The 14,967-nt window shown below is 44.7% G+C and overlaps 1 protein-coding gene across 3 annotated transcripts in view; it reads left to right on the top strand.

The window, feature by feature from the left end:
- The window catches only part of GNB1 (G protein subunit beta 1), a 76,250-nt gene that overhangs the window by 38,068 nt on the left and 23,215 nt on the right, over positions 1 to 14,967 (top strand). Inside the window, exon 2 of one of the 3 annotated variants that reach the window (XM_055419371.2) lies at positions 4,069 to 4,117. The exons of the other annotated variants lie outside the window; for them this stretch is intronic. The gene's annotated coding sequence lies outside the window, so the exon portion shown is untranslated. The remainder of the gene's footprint in view (positions 1 to 4,068; positions 4,118 to 14,967) is intronic. 3 annotated transcript variants of the gene reach the window in all.

The following is a 14,967-nucleotide window of genomic DNA, read 5'->3' as shown; positions in this document are numbered from 1 at the left end:
GTGGACCGTCCACAGAGGATCAGAGGGAACACAGAGCTCACACCCCTCTTCCTGGAGGCTCGCCACTGGTCAGTGGAAGACTGTCTAAAAGCAGTGTCAGGGTGGGCGAGGCATTGTTTATTTGGGGTATTAATTTGGTTTGCTTGTAAAGTTGACTTTACAGTTGTGTGTTTACCCTGGTAAATCTATGATTTTAATTTTATGTTACATACTTTAAATTTGACTAAAAATTGATCTTTAAATGTTGGAGCCTTTTTCTTGAAGTTTATGTTTGTATTTTCCTCCAACTTCTCTTTCTAACTGGATTGCTTTCTAAGAAGATTAAAGAAGAAATACTCAGCATGTGCTCATGCCCTTACCTCCCTCTGTAGCCATAACCTCCTGGTGGGCTTCAGGGTAACTGGAGTGTCTGCACGCTCGCCTGCTGCCCAGGGGCCATGCTTCCTTCCGACTCTGCTGCGTCCTCCCCTGTGAGCCTGTCAGCCAGGTTTAGTGGAGCAGTCTGAGGTGCTGGGCTCTTAGGGGTCCAAGGTGTGGCTCACCCGCCACTGTGCCTTTTGTCTCTGGTCAGTGTGGTGGCTTCGTAAAATGTAGACTTTGGTTTTTTAAACCCGTTTGTCTGATTCCCTGTAAAAGTGGTGCTTCTGGTTTAGGATCACGTAGTCATATATGGATGTGAGAGGTGGACTATAAAGAAAGCTGAATGCCGAAGAATTGATGCTTTTGAACTGTGGTGTTGGGGAAGACCCTTGAGGGTCCCTTGGACTGCAAGGCGACCCAAGCAGTCCATCCTAAAGGAAATCAGTCCTGAATATTCATTGAAAGGACTGATGTTGAAGCTGAAACTCCCAATACTTTGGCCACCTGATGCGAAGAACTGACTCATTGGGAAAGATCCTGGTGCTGGGAAAGATTGAAGGCAGGAGGAGACGGGGACGACAGAGGATGAGATGGTTGGATGGCATCACCAACTCAATGGACGTGAGTTTGAGTAGGCTCCAGGAGTTGGTGATGGACAGGGAAGCCTGGCATGCTACAGTCCATGGGGTCACGAAGAGTTGGACACGACTGAGTGAACTGAACTGAACTGAATATATGCTGCTATCTGAGACTGTGGTCTTGTTCTCTCTACTGGGTTCTATGGGCTGGGCAGTCAGAAGACCCACACTTGGGTCTTGTATTCAGCCAGAAATGAGTCTGGGCAGCACTGCCTGTGAATCTCGGGCAGTCGGGTAGGAATGGGAGGGGTTCAGAGGTGCTCTCAGCACCCTCTGTAGCTAGAGGGTAAATGCTCTTGGCTCCCACAGAATAGGCAGCTTGAACTTTGTTTCATTCCTTGGGCACAAGACAGTCTAGGCCCTTGAATTAGATCAAACTGTGATACATTTTTCTGACTATTTTATACTTTTGTCTTCCTGTCTCTTGATGTGAAAAATCCCTGAAAGGACTTGCATTTGGAGATCCAGTTGAGGGCAGCAGTCACCTTGAAGGAGTGGCTGTCACCTGGGGCCAGTATTGCTGGAGATTAGGTGTTGTCACAGCTGGGGAAGGCGTGCTGGGGCCAGCCAACTGCTGAATACCTCCCAGGAGATGGGGCAGCCCCCGCCACAGAGAACAAGCCAGTCTCAAAAGTCAGCTGTGCCAAGATTGCGTTCCCCTCTTTTAAATTTGATGTCTGGGTGAAGCCTTCGGTGCCCATTCCTCAGAGCTCCGCTCAGAAGGTTTGTGAGGGTGAGCCATAGTCTACCCTGTCTCCCTCTTATTCCATACCTGCTGGCTTGGATTTTGTTTTTTTTCTTTTCCCTCTCTCTGATCTTTTGGCCTCCAAGGTGTGTGGGACCTTTGTTCTCTCACCAGGGATCAAACCCCTGCCTCCTGTATCGGCAGTGCAAAGTCTCCACCACTGGACCACCAGGGAAGTCCCTGGTTTTGTTTTTCCATGCACCTTGAACAGCACTTTTTCCTCCTCCCATCCGAGGTAAAATTCATAAAACAAAACCATTTTGAAGTGGACAATCAGTGGCATTTTAGTAATTCACAGAGCTGTGGAGCCACTGCATCTCCCTAATTGCAGAACACCTTCATCTCCCCAGGAGGAGCCTGTGTCCTTGTTACTGTGCACAGAGTCCCTGCAACCCCTGCCTTCTGTCTTTGTGGGTTTGCCTGTTCTGGGTGTTTCACATAAACAGAATCATACAGTATGTGACCTTTTGTGTTTGGCTTCTTGACATAGCATAATGTTTTCAAGGTGTCGTCCATGTATCAGCACTTCATTCTGTTCTATGGATGAACAAGATTCCATTGTGTGGCTGGGCCTCATTTTGTTTATCTGTTCATCTGCTGATATTTGGGCTGTTGCCACCTTTTGACAGTTGTGACTAGTGCTGCTGTGAACATTTATGTGTGGGGACTGAGTACCTGTTTTCAGACAGGTGTATAACTACAAGTAGAATTGCTGGGTCGTGTGTTGGTTCCGTGATTAACTTTTTGAGGAATCCCCACACTGTTTCTTCCATACTTACTTTTATCATGACATCTGGTCCCATCACTTCATGGGAAATAGATGGGGAAACAGTGGAAACAGTGTCAGACTTTATTTTTTGGGCTCCAAAATCACTGCAGATGCTGATTGCAGCCATGAAATTAAAAGACGCTTACTCCTTGGAAGGAAAGTTATGACCAACTTAGATAGCATATTAAAAAGCAGAGACATTACTTTGCCAACCAAGGTCCGTCTAGTCAAGGCTATGGTTTTTCCCGTGGTCATGTATGGATGTGAGAGTTGGACTGTGAAGAAAGCTGATCGCCGAAGAATTGATGCTTTTGAACCGTGGTGCTGGAGAAGACTCTTGAGAGTCCCTTGGACTGCAAAGAGATCCAACCAGTCCATTCTAAAGGAGATCAATCCTGGGTGTTCATTGGAAGGACTGATGGTAAAGCTGAAACTCCAATACTTTGGCCACCTCGTGCGACGAGTTGACTCACTGGAAAAGAGTCTGATGCTGGGAGGGGTTGGGGGTGGGAGGAGAAGGGGACAACAGAGAATGAGATGGCTGGATGGCATCACCGACTCGATGGACATGAGTTTGAGTGAACTCCGGGAGTTGGTGATGGACAGGGAGGCCTGGCGTGCTGTGATTCATGGGGTCGCAAAGAGTCGGACATGACTGAGCGACTGAACTGAACTGAACTGAAGTAGTATGTGCTTGCTTATAACATATGCAGCATAATTCAACAGTAAAACTTTCTGTTAAATAAATGCCTTAGAATTCACAGTTCAGCTGGGGGACATTTCAGCTTGTTGATTCCTGTCCCGATGCCCAGATTAGATGCATGTGTGGGAGTTTTTAAACATAATAGTGAATTGATCACTAGGCAGGAGGCAACCTGCGAAACATCCCAAAGTGGCCCTTCCAGATAGAGTGTCATTTGGAGAGATTACCAGAGTGTTTAAAAATGTATTGAAACTTAGTTTCTGGGAAAGAACAAGCACGTATTTCCAAAGAAATGTAGAATGAAATTTATTTTTGTACTGGCTGCAGTATGATGAGAGGCAGGTCTGGAGGCTTATTGCCATGTCTTCTGCTCTGTCATCCTGGACAGGAGGTCCATTTTGGATGGTACCGAGGCAGCTGAAGTGGGCTGGACGGGTGGGCAGGGTGTCTGTCCAGGTGGACTAGCCTGAACTGAGGGTATATTTGCATAAGATCTTCTGGGGGAGGTTACTCTTAGAAGTGTCTTGAATTACAGTGATTTTTCTGTTTTCGTTGTTGCTGTAATTTTTCTGGTAACATCTCTTCCCCCTGATTCTTTTCAGTTTAATTCAAAGTATTTTCCCTGAGGCATTTTTAAGGTTGTTGTTGTTTTTTTCTTTTTTTTTCAAGAAATTGAGATCATCCTTCTTTTCCACATTGAAGAACTTAACGCTGTTAATATAAAGTACTGTTCAGTGGTTTTGGGGAAAGAAATAGTGACAGGGAAAGGGCGAATTCATGGCTTCTTAGAATGTATGGAATATTGTGCCTCACAACCTTAATCAATGCAAATACAGCCTTTTCTCTGTTGCAGACAATTTTACATGTTTGGGAGAACAGACCAGCAGCACTTCTGAATTAAGGTAATTTTGATACAGTTTGATTTTATCCGTTTTTAGAATAGAATGTTTACATTTCTTCAGAGTTTCTTTTTTCTTTTTAAGAACGTGATTTTGTTATAGTTTTACCCATCTCTTCTTTAAGCCAGTGTTAGTTTTCAGAATAGACTGATCCAGAGAAAGGTGTTTTCTTCCAAGGCTCCCTCCATTGTTCAGCATGGAGGGGTGAGTTTCTGGAGATGATGGATGATGGTCTACATTCTGTACAAGAGCAGTATTTCTCCAATTTCTTCCAGGAGAAAGCGGAAGAGCCCCTTTGTAATCAAGTCTTAGTTGGAGTACCTGCTGATGATACAGATTGAAGGTGAAGCCATGAAATCCAGAAAAAACTCCAGTACATTTGTACGAGGTGGGAGAGAGAAAGCAAAAGTGTCCCAGTTGTTAGGGTTGACTAGGTGAGGGCATCCAGTTCTTCATGTTTTTCTTCCAACTCTTTGTAAGTTGAAATAATTTAAAATTAGAAAGCAAAACTAAATTGAATGAGTTAGGTGCTCGGACAGTTGGGTATCCATATATAAAAGGTGAACTTGACACCACAGATAGGAATTAACCCAAGATGCATCATAGAACTTAAAGTAAAGCTTAATACTGCTGCTGCTGCTGCTGCTAAGTCGCTTCAGTCATGTCCGACTCTGTGCGACCCCATAGACGGCAGCCCACCAGGCTCCCCCGTCCCTGGGATTCTCCAGGCAAGAACGCTGGAGTGGGTTGCCATTTCCTTCTCCAGTGCGTGAAAGTGAAAAGTGAAAGTGAGGTCGCTCAGTCGTGTCCGACTGAGTGACCCCATGGACTGCAGCCTACCAGGCTCCTCCATCCATGGGATTTTCCAGGCAAGAGTACTGGAATGGCTTGCCATTGCCTTCTCCGAAAGCCTAATACTAGAAAACCTCTAAACGAAAACATAGAAAATCATTGAGACTTCGGGTTAGGCAAGGATTTCTTTTTCTTTTTTTGGCCACCATGCAACTTGTGGGATCTTGGTTCCCCAACCAGGGGTCAGACCCTGTCCTTAGCCGTGAAAGTATGGAGTCCTAACCACTGGACTGCCAGGGAATTCTGAGGCAAGGATTTCTTAAAGAGAACATTTTTAAATTGGACTTGGCGACAAATTTAAAAATGCCTGCTCCTTCTAAGACACTTAAGAGAATGAAAAGACAGGCCACAGAAGATATTAACAGATCACATGTCTTCTAGGTAACTTGTGTCCAGAATAAGTAAAGCACTCTGAAAATTCAGTATTAAGAAAACAAACAACCCAGTACAAAAGCAAGTGATTTGAGCAGACACTTCACCAGAGAATAATGAGATAGCAGATGAGCACATGAAAAGATGGTCAGAATTATTAGCCATTGGGGAAATGCAAATTAAAACCACATCGAGACACCACTAACCCCCTACTCCAGTGGCTAAAGTGGAGAAGACTGCCTGCACCAAGTGCTACTGAGGATGTGCCGTGTCAGGCTCCAGTGCACGGATGGTGGGTGTGAAAAACAATGCAGCCGTGTTGAAAACACCTCAGCAGTTTGAGTATGTTAAGTGCATGCTTGTCATATATGATCCTGCCGTTCCACTCCTGGTGCTTACCCAGGAGAGATGAGGGCAGGTGTCCATGTAGAGACCATGCTGAGGGCGCACAGCCAGAGCACAGGAGGGTGCATCCTGTGGGATTCACGGGTGTAAAGTGACAGAAAGCAGACTCATGGTTGCTGGGGGGTGGGGCGCAGTTATGGAGGGGCACAGGAGACTTCGGGTGTGGCTGTGTTGTCTTCACGGAGGTGTGGTTTCAGAGGTGTGTTAATGGTTCAGAATGTATCAAACTATCTGTTTTGTTGTGTTACTTACTTTCAATAAAGATTTTTTTCAACTGAAGAAACAGCATATGAGCTGCCCGGCCTCAATCTGATGAGTCCCTGGTTAGTTACCCTGGCAGCCACTGTTATGCATAGTTCCACCTCTGAAGAGACCTATTTCACTGGCTGGGTAGGAAGTGCGGCAGATGAAGGAAGAGGTGGTTTTCTGTTACTAAATCATTTCAGGTGGAAAATCCTGTTAACAGCTTTTGTAACAAGTTCTATTTAGTGAGACTTCACTGTGGTTCAGTCGGGTGTGAAGGACCTTTGGTGGATCCTCATTGAGTCCTCGGAGAAGACAATGGCAAGCCACTCCAGTACTATTGCCTAGAAAATCCCATGGATGGAGGAGCCTGGTAGGCTGTAGTCCATGGGGTCGCTAAGGGTCGGACACGACTGAGCGACTTCACTTTCACTTTTCACTTTCACACATTGGAGAAGGAAATGGCAACCCACTCCAGTGTTCTTGCCTGGAGAATCCCAGGGACAGGGGAGCCTGGTGGGCTTCCGTCTATGGGGTCACACAGAGTCGGACACGACTGAAGTGACTTAGCAGCAGCAGCAGCATTGAGTCCTTGTGGCCTGTGAGGTAGGGATTGTTTCTGTCTCGATTTTCAGACCAAAAGCCAGATGGAAAGGGGTTACACCTGCTGACGAGCATCAGGCCTGGGGGATGGATGTGCAACCCCTGCCGTGTGCAGCCACACTGCCTCCACCAGCAAGGCCTGCTAAGGCCCGTGGGACACCCAGTGGAGTTGATCGTAGTTTGCCGAAGTGAGTGTAAAGACAGATTATCTGCACAGTGGTGTGCATGTGGCATGGTGGAGAGTAGTCTTCCCCCAACCTGAGGGTGGCAGCCCCTCAAAGGGGCCTCTGTCGCATGCGGCTGACTTCCAGTCTGACCACCTTTCCCGTTTAACCCTTCCTTCGGGGTGCAGGCGTCTTAGATGGCGTCCATTGTTTATTAAATTTGGCTCTGAAATCATTAGAGCGGAACTTCCTGACTCTCACAGGGAGGCTGGGGAGACCTGATTACTGTGTGGGGGGGTGATTTTCCCCATGCGCCATTGAGCATTTGGAAGCCGTAGAGGCTTCCTGGACGCACAGGTTGTGAGGGCGACAGCCTGCAAAGGTAGGCTCTCGGCAGCAGCTGGGCTCTCCCCTTTTGGAACCTGCCCAGGGCACCCTGCAGCCCTGCCTGCTTGGGCTCCTCGGTTCCCACTGTGCAGTGCTGCCAGGGCCCTGGCGTTTCCTAGGTCTGCTCCGTGCTTTGTTACCTATAAATGCAAGGTGGACTGAGATGCATGTTCCTTTCTGGTTCAGTAATTTTCTTAACAGGCACAAAATAGTATTCATGTGCTAGGTTAAATAAGTCTGAGTTTTAAATTACTCAGTACAATAGCAGTATTTTTGCAACTTTTTAAAAAACTTTCTATAACATGCTTCTTATCAGATGTTTTGTTATGAAATGTAAATTCTTTATTTGCATTTTACTATTTTGCAGATAGAAAAATTACTATTTCCAGATGTGACATTGCATAGCAGCCATAATTACCTTCTGTATGGTGGTAAAATTAGATAGTGCCTTCTCAGTGATGATGGGCTTTTAGTAAACAAAATAGGTAATTGGCAGTACTTGATACCATCTCTGTGTAGGGAGGATGGAGCGGCCTTACGAAAGGTACTTTTTTACTTTCTGTGTGTTCTGCAGTCTGTTCATGGAACTGGAGTACTTTTCTACTGTCTCCAGGTACATAGTTGGTTTTTTAAAGAAATTATTTTGGTGGGAAGGGGTGGCTTTGTGCAGCTTGTGGGATTTCAGTTCCCCAGCCAAGGAGCAAACATGAGTCTGACAAGCAAAGTGCCAAGTCCTAACCAGTGGAGTGCTGGGGAGTTCCTGGTGTGTGGTTAGTTTTTGTTAGACAGTAAACCCCACTGGGTGCTTTTAGCCTTGTGATGGTCTCTCTCACTCAAGGACTGGTGCCGGGTCTTAGGAAACCAGGGAAGTGGGTTTTGGAGGGTGTAGGAGCCACTTCCAGGCAGCAGACCAGATGCCTGCATGGCACCAGGGGCCTTTCCTCTGCCCTGATGTCTGGGTTTGTGTGGATTTCTTAAGTTGGTACACAGGTTCCCAGAAATTCAGTTTGCGTGGAAGTGGCTTTTGGCTGTCAGTGACTTTGTGAATTTATCTGTGTACATTTTATTATAATTTGAAAGTATAAGAACATTTATTTTCAAAAGGTAGTAAACTGAAGGGGCTTCCTAGGTGGCGCTAGTGGTAAAGAACCTACTTGCCAACGCAAGAGACATAAGAGATGTTGGTTTTAATCCCTGGGTCAGGAAGATTCCCTGGAAGAGGGCATGGCAACCCACTCCAGTATTCTTCCGTGGAGAATCCCATGGACAGAGGAGCCTGATGGGCTGCAGTTCATGGGTTCATGGGGTCGTAAAGAGTCAGACAGGACTGAAGTGATTTAGCACACACTTAGTGAGACTCCTCTTCCTGCCTGGAGAACATCAGCTGGGGGCCTGGAGCCAATCAGACCTTTGTAGCTCTAATAGGTAAATTCACTTTCCCTATAGAGTCTATCTTGTATCTTTTTTTTTTCTATTTACAGAACTAATATACTATCATTGTAGCAATTGATTTCTGTTCAGAACGGTTACATTTTTACATTGTACTGATGCTTCAGGGAATATTCTTAAATTGGCCTTGGATAGTAGGTTGAGAAAGAGGCTGTGCTACATTGTTGCAAATGTAGAATGTGAGAAGCAAGTCTCCTGTATGCATTGTCTAGCAGTAAACACTAAGTGGGGGCTGTGTTTTTTCTTTAAAAACTTGTATTTGGGGGACTTCCCTGGCAGTCCACCAGTTAAGACTCTGCACTTCTAATGCAGTGTTTGTGGATTTTGAGAGTCCCTTGTACTGCAAGGAGATCCAACCAGTCCATTCTAAAGGATCAATCCTGGGTGTTCATTGGAAGGACTGATGCTAAAGCTGAAACTGCAATACTTTGGCCACCTCATGCGACGAGCTGACTCACTGGAAAAGACTCTGATGCTAGGAAAGGTTGGGGGCAGGAGGAGAAGGGGACGACAGAGAATGAGATGGCTGGATGGCATCACTGACTCTGTGGACATGAGTTTGAGTGAACTCCGGGAGTTGGTGATGGACAGGGAGGCCTGGCGTGCTGTGATTCATGGGGTCGCGGAGAGTCGGACACGACTGAGCGACTGAACTGAACTGAACTGAGGGAACTAAGATCCCACATATCTGCCGTGTGGTTTGGCTAAAAAATAAATAAAATTTGCATCAGAAAATTGAGAAACAGGAAAATCACATGAGATAGCGTAGATGTTAGGGGTACAGGAAAATCACATGAGATAGCTTAGATGTTAGGGGTAGACTATTTAAATCATTGCATTCTTTTTAAAAATTTTCGTTTATTATTTTCGGCTGCTCTGAGTCTTCGTTACTGTGTGTGGGCTTTCTGTAGTTGGGGTGAGCAGGGACTGCTTTCTAGTTGTGCTGGCTTCTCTTGTTGCAGTGCATGGGCTCAGTTGACTTGTGGCATGTGGGGTCTTCCCATACCAGGGATGGAACCCATGCCCCCTACATTGGCAGGCATATTCCTATCCCCTGGACCACCAGGGAAGCCCTAAGTCATTGCATTCTAAGAAAATGTAACACACTGTCAAAGAACATGTATAACAGTTTGCTGGATCCTTTTTAAATCCAGAGCCAGATGAGAATTCTAGATGTAATGGGATCTCCTATCTTAGTCTCCATTACCATCTTTTATCTATATAAAAGCTAGTTATGGCTTCCTGAGTGTTGAATATGTTGATATCTGCTACTTCTTAGAAGATAATATAATGAATGTTTCATCACAACTTACTTTTTATCACTTTTGAATTATATAAGCCTCCAGGGTCAACCATTGAGTCGTTCAGACAAATTTGGGCATTATTGGGACTCACTCTTTCTCCCAAGCAACCAAGCTAACATGGCAGCGTGATCCGTATCAAAATACAACACAATCTGCTTGAGGAATACCTATGTGTCTATATTTTTAAAATGAGATACATGACAAATTTCATATATACTTGCAGTCAAACAGTACCAAGAAATAATGACTTTTTAAAAAAATTTATTAAGAGAATGTTCAAACATAGATTAAAAGAAAGATATTACCTAAAATCATGCAGCTCAAACAGAACTCTCCTAGTTTTGTTTAACCTACCTGCTTCCTATCAGAGTCTTATTTCCCTCAGAAGTAAGAAGCACATCTTATAGTTAGGAGTTTTAGCTTCATTGTGACAGCGAACAGAAGAGCTGCTACTCCTTGCCATCGGATACCCAGACCATATTGAGGTTGTCCTGGTTTTTTCTGTACATTGGGATTTTAAATCGATTCAAGGTCTCTAAACATTTGAAAAGAAACTATTCTAATGGAAAATTGAAACATAGAAAAAGTTAATAAATAGCATAAGGAACTCCTATCACCAAACTAAAGCAATTACCAAATTTTGGCCGGATGTGTTTTTCTGTGCCCTCCCGTTTCCCCCCTCAGTTTTTTAAAATCTAATTTCAGACCCAGCATTTTATTAACTCCTTCAGCATCTACCCCCGACCCCGGGGAAGGCTGGGGGTGCCCTGGGAGGCGGTGTCCTATGTCCTGTTCCTTGCCCTGTGGAGTTGTGCCGCCTCAATTTCGGAGGTTAGCTTGGATTTGGGAATGAAGGAAAAAACAGAAAAACTGGTGAAATTGGTTTAAATGCTTCATGTGAACTCCTCTCTCCAAATGCTGCTTTATTTGGAAGTGAGGTGTGGAACCCGTTTGGCCAAACAGGTCAGCAGACTCCTGCCCCTGGGGCACAGGGTACCATCAGGGCTGCTGCCTCCCCAGACAGTCAAGTGCAACAGGGGCCCTGGTGGTTGGTGTCTTGGCCACCTGCCCTTCCATGGGCTGATCCTGCGTGTTCTTGGCTGCTCCTTGGAGCGTGCACTTCGTGATCTGATTGCTGATCACAGAAAGGCTTCCAGAGCCTTTGCAGTGGTCTCACTAGTGCTCTTCTCCACCCTGGCACTCGCAGACCAGAGTAGAGAGTGAGTGGGTGGACGTCACCTTCCTTGTCTGTGCAGAACCAAAACCCAAATTATACTTTGATACAGTGGAGAGGACTGGGCTCTTGCTAGGCTGTGAAGCTGCTCAAAGCCGCTGCTGGACATACCATATCACAGTACTTGCTTTTACGTTACATTTCTGTGGAAAATGTTTCCTAAACAAGTGAAAGCTAGTGGCAGATGTGGGTCACAAAGAACAGAAGTGAGGCTCTCAGCAGGTCCTGTCTTAGTGGATTAGACTGATCAGGGCGCTGAGTCAGCATGGCCAGTACTTAGTTGTGACTTTGGCCCTGGAGGAGAGAAGGAGCCTAGGCCACGTAACCGATGGTGGGATTCCTGGAGGCTCTGGGAGACTGAGGACAGTGAGGAGAGCAGCAGAGGCGTCACATGTAAGTGAAACCTTCAGTGTTCATTCGTCTTTGTCAGGAATTTGAATGGCATGTCCAGCTTTTGGAAAAAGAAAAGTATGACCAGTAATTCTAACAAAAATGCTGTTCTTATGTTTTGGTCTTAAAATAGCTAAAATTATCACACACACATTTGTTTTTTCATTTCACATATAATGAGCATTTTTCAGGGTTTTTATGCTGTCTTCGTTATTGTTATTAGTGATAGTTAATAGTTCAGCCAGTAAAAAGTTAATATCAACTATTTTGCTTTTTTTTTTTTTAACTGAAAAATGGAGGAAAAATTGTAAGTGCTTCTTGGTTCAAGGTCCAGATAACCAGTTAACTTACATATATACATATTATATTCATTTATATAGTTTTTCTTTTTCCCTTATCCATACATATATATATATAATGTGAAAAATCAGAATTGCCCACTATTACTGTGTTTCTCCAAAAATAGCCATTAACATTTTCTCATATATGTAGAAAGAAGATTGCTTACTTATGTGAGCATAGATGTATAGTCTTTTTATAGACACAAAAGGAGAAGTTTCATCATTTATGTACATTCCTGTACCCCATTTATTGCATTTGCTGTATCTCCACAGAAGAGCATTTGGGGTGAACTTTCAGTTTGTGGCAGTTCAGAGTTGTTCTGCTTCCTGTCGGTTTGTTCTGCACGTGTGTTCAGGCTCCTTGCTGTCCTTGGGGTGCCGGTTTCTCTTTAGCCCTGCCTGCCTGGTCCTTTCATGAACATCCTGTGAGGCCAGTTCAGTGTCCATTAGCCCAGGAAGGAAGAGGCCCTGGTTGGTGCCAGGTCAGAGTGAACCCCAGGGCCCCAGGGTACCCCTTCATCAGGGAAAGTCCCTCTACAGACAACTTCTTCAATATGCAGAATATAGAATATGGTTGAATTTTGTTCTAAATGTCTGCCAGTAGATTCCTCTTTCTCACCAGACTGTAAGATAAAAAATTTTGGACCTTTCTGGACTCTTATTTTTATTGGTAGTAGCCTGATCACTTAGTTGGTTAAAGAATCTTTCAGCAATGCTGGAGACCCAGGTTTTAACCCTGGGTGGGGAAGATTCCCATGGAGAAGGAAATGGCGACCCACTCCAGTATTCTTGCCTGGAAAATCCCATGGATAGAGGAGCCTGGCAGGCTGCAGTCCACGGGGTTGCAAAGAGTGGGACACTACTGAGCACCTTTTCTTTAAATATTAACAAATACGAATTTTGGGTCTTTTGAGATTTAACTGTGGCCACTGATCATAGACAGAGCTGTAATCAAAAGGTAATATTAATAATTTAATGATGAAAGAAATAGATCTGCTTTTCTACACTTTGCTTGTGGCTGAAGGTTGAAGTCAGCAAGTACTGTTACTGCTCCTGAAATTTTGTGAGGTAACTGAGTTGCAGTTTGTCATTTTAAAGATACTTAGGTTTTCAATAAATTAATTTCTCTAGTTTGAAGCAATACCTCTGGATGATTATCATGTATATATGATTTTATAATATGTAAAAAAGAGGATCTAGTTAAAAGAAATATTTAATTTTAAGATCTCAAGAGCGATTCCACCTAATACTAGAATTTGGGTCTTGACCTGTTTATCTTGATCCTAGGAGTTATTGGTTTTTTTCTTACTTAAAAACTAGCTCGCTTTTTAGTGTTTAAGATCAGAATGTATGGTTTACTGACTAAAACTCACCATTTAATTCAGTGTACCTCATGATAACATTAGCTGTTAGTTTTCTTCATGTGGATTTTGGAAAGATTGAAGGAAGTCACTTATCCACAGACTAAGAATAGTTCTTTACTGATGGGGGTGGGGGTGTTACTGGGGTGAAACCACCCCCGACTCAGCAGACTGTTCCTTATGATAATAACTAATCACGTGTGAATGCACGTGCTCAGGAAGGTGGGGTGTGCAGCACAGTCTGGAAGCTCAGGGGCACATTAGCACAGCTTTCTATTTTAAAATGATTTCGTGTTCTCTTGGCCCTGTTATTTCACGCATTAATATTCATCAGCTGCAGTCTTTTGAGTTTAATGTGAAGACGAGAGAATCAGCCCAGTTATCGTGGAGGGTAACTTCAGCTGAGCTCTGCTTGTCCAGGGAGGTGCTAGGGGTCTGCCAGAGTGAAATTTACAGCACCCCCTTGAAGCAACGCCTCTCTCGTCACTTGGGCTTGCCTCGCCTGCCTTTGACTGTCCTACCGAGATGCCTCAGGCCCAAGTCCCAGCCCTATCCGTTAGTCCTTTCATGACAGTGGTGCGGACCTCCTTTTAGGGTCAGTGCTAGGACCTTGCTGTCTCTGGAAGCCCAGCACTTCTGTGCTTCCTGTACAGTGCACCCAGCAGCCAGTGGGATTTGTTCTGTGAATAGACCAGGCTTGCAGGGGCAGGTGAGGGCAGCAACCAGGATGTAACATGTGCTTTTCAAAGGTGCTTTTTACTGGAAAAAGTATTCTTATTTTCTCAATAAATATACATCAGTACAAACCATATCACAATTATTTTGCATGCTTTTGTGAGGAAAAAGAAAGTCAAAAGTCTTCTGCCTAGATCGGGAACTAACAACTGTGTTTCTTGGGTCATCCAGATAATTTCCCCCAGATGTGCTCCAGTCTCAAGAAAATAAAGGACCACTGTTAATTAAATATCTGGTGTATATTATAATAACCCTGTGACTTTCACACAAAATCTAGGATGGAAGAATCTCCCCCTCTGTATTTCCGTTGGAAATTGAGGACCTTATAATATGCTGTGCTTGCAGATGGGAGCTAATTGTGTTCTTAAGTGATTAAAAGATGTTTGTGATTGTTTCTTTGGCTTTGTGATATGTTTGTCACAGTTAGGATTGACTTAACAGCAGAGTTCTTGATCAGAAATGCAACCCCCAACTATGGCATTCCCCCGGGAAAATACATCTCTTGTTTAACAGATAATTTTGTTCTGACAGTGATTTCAGGAATAGTGTCTTATGAGCCTAGGGGTGGGGCTGGGGCAGGAGTGGGCAGCAGGAGCAGGGTTGTTTGTACTGAGCCCTCTTGGGCCTGTGCCTGGAAGGGCTGCAGTGTTGCTTCTGAGTCTCCTGGGATCCCAGAGCCCATTTTGGTTGGAGAGTAAGTTGTCCTGCATCAGAGGCCTGCTGGACACCAAGCTGAGTCCTGGGATTGCTGTGTGACCTACTGATGTCCTCTGGGCAGTCAGGGGTTCAGGGTCATCGACATGCCTTTGAGGTGGTAAGTTGCCAGTTGGCTGCTATGCCCCATCCTGAACTAACTGCCCTGAGTTTTCATGTGAGAGCTGTTCTAAACATCACTCTTAGGTTCTTGAGTTTATAGTGAGGTTCAGATCCTCTGTGAAAACTGCTTCTAGACAGACTTTCTCTCTTTCAGCCCCCCACCACCTTCTGCGCTGTCTGCTGGACACTGTCATTTT

This window comes from Moschus berezovskii, chromosome 17 (assembly GCF_049115385.1).
Source record: "Moschus berezovskii isolate FMDL1 chromosome 17, NW_MosBer_1.0, whole genome shotgun sequence".
Lineage (NCBI taxonomy): Eukaryota > Metazoa > Chordata > Mammalia > Artiodactyla > Moschidae > Moschus > Moschus berezovskii.
The sequence above is the reverse complement of the archived record's forward strand: the minus strand, read 5'-3'. Positions and strand labels throughout refer to the sequence as shown.